Genomic DNA, 2,165 nt, shown 5'->3' with positions numbered 1-2,165 from the left:
TTTAGTGAAAGCAGTTAAGTGTGTCTGTGGGTTTCATAAATATTGAACCAATGAAGAGTATCAACAAGCGCTTATTCATAAATGACTACATTGGATCCGAGGGAACGTTCCTTTAAAAGTAACCATTTTGGACACGCGCAAGCTAGCTTTCCTCCCGACAGTGAGGAAAGCACAGGCTGAAACTTGGCTATTTTGTTGTTTTGTTTGCTTCCGTTGACTCCACTGGGGGCATTCTGGTTTAACCCATTAAGACCGCGAATTTTGTCATTTTAGATTTTAATCACTTTAACCATTATCTTATACTTTAGGCTATTCAAAAATAGAGGACATACAAGCTCATAGCACGGCACGAGTGCCGCTCTATGAGCTTGTAGATCTGCTATTTAAAAAAAGTAAAATAAAAAAATATATATATATTTTTTTAAAGCCCACATTTGTAACTCAAATCTTTGCTTCTTGAGATTCTACAAATGTCTTCTAAATCCTAACAGTTTAAAAAAAATATATATATATATCTCGCTATAATCAGTGGTTCTCAAACTTGTTCACCCCCAAAATGGTATGTATTTGGCTGCGGACCTCCATATCAAAACATGTTGTTCGCAGGGACCCCCCCAGAAGCAAAGATTTGAGTTAAAACAAAATAGCAGATCTACAAGCTCATAGCGCGGCACTCGGTGCCGCGCTATGAGCTTGTATATCTGCTATTTTTTTGAATAGCCAAAGTATAAAATAATGGTTAAAGTGGTCACACAGATGCGTTCCCGGTTTTAACGGGTTAATTATCCAATTATATTATTCCTCAGCTGCAACGAAGCCGGAGGCTCAACGATAAAAGTGATTGGAAGCTTCAATGGGATTGATTAGAGCTGATGAAACCAAACCTCAGGTGTTGCCCTGCACTGTTTGTTGTCCAAAGCAGTTCATTTTCTTCTGACAATACGGTTTATTATAGCTTCGTTGTTAGTAGCTGAATTATGAAAAAAAAAAGAAAAGGAAAGAAACAACAACAATGACAAATAAACACAAAACGTTTCTGCTGGCGACTCGCCGGGTTTGATTTAAAACCCCTGCCAGCCGTCTATGCAATTTATTGGAAGCGGGAATGCATTCCCCACCAATGAGATTTATTTAACCCATTAAGACCGGGAACGCATCTGTGTCATTTTAGATTTTAACCAGCATTATTTTATACTTTGGCTATTCAACAGTAGCAGATCTACAAGCTCATAGCGTGACACCGAGTGCCGCGCTATGAGCTTGTAGATCTGCTATTTTTAGAAAAATCTAAAACATTTTTTACAAATCTTTGGATATAAAATATATATATATATATACATATATTTTAAAGCATTTTTTTTGTACTCAAATCTTTGCTTCTGGGGGTCCCTGGAATAAAATATTTTGAGATGGGGGTCCACAGCCAAATACATATCATTTTTGGGGCCCTTGACATGAAAAAGTTTGAGAACCACTGATATTATAAGTTTCAGAAAACTGTTAGGATTTAGAAGACATTTGTAGAACCTCCCCAGAAACAAAGATTTGAGTTACAAATGTTTGCTTTAAAAATACATATTCAAAGTTTTGCACACATTTTCACGATTAAAAAAAAATAGCAGATCTACAAGCTCATGAGTGCCGCGCTATGAGCTTGTAGATCTGCTATTTTTGAATAGCCCAAAGTAATCTAAAATGACACAGATGCGTTCCGGGTCTGAACAAGTTAAATCCATTCCCGTGTTCATTTCACCCAAGGTTAGCCGTTTATTCCATCGAATAAATCCACTCTCGCTAGTCACATGATCACATTAGATGTCCCATGGCTCTCTGACAGTCAGTGGTGTGAATGAACTAAGTACATTTACTCAAGTACTGTACTTAAGTACAATTTGTAGGTACTATTACATTACTGGAGTATTTTCAATTGTCTATACTTTTACTTCTACTAGGCAAATATTGTACTTTTACTCCACTACAATTATTTGAAAACTTTAGTTAGTTACTTTGTAGATATAAATTATTACATTATAAAACATACATTAACCACTAGTCCTATTCTATACCTATTTTATACATAGCCTTTTTGAAAATAGCTGATCTACAAGCTCGCAACGCTATTTTCAAGCATTGTAGTACTTTTACTTTTGGTACTCTTGGTACAT

General features: G+C 36.0%; 1 protein-coding gene across 1 annotated transcript in view; it reads left to right on the top strand.

Annotated features, from left to right (window-relative positions):
* The window catches only part of LOC308089679 (uncharacterized protein), a 496,849-nt gene extending 494,899 nt beyond the window's left edge, over positions 1 to 1,950 (top strand). Inside the window, exon 6 of the transcript XR_013933534.1 lies at positions 1,838 to 1,950. The gene's annotated coding sequence lies outside the window, so the exon portion shown is untranslated. The remainder of the gene's footprint in view (positions 1 to 1,837) is intronic.
* The last annotated feature ends 215 nt before the right edge of the window (positions 1,951 to 2,165 follow it).

The sequence above is a fragment of the Gymnoscopelus braueri genome (genome assembly GCF_963280865.1).
Source record: "Gymnoscopelus braueri genome assembly, chromosome: 1".
NCBI lineage: Eukaryota > Metazoa > Chordata > Actinopteri > Myctophiformes > Myctophidae > Gymnoscopelus > Gymnoscopelus braueri.
The sequence above is the reverse complement of the archived record's forward strand: the minus strand, read 5'-3'. Positions and strand labels throughout refer to the sequence as shown.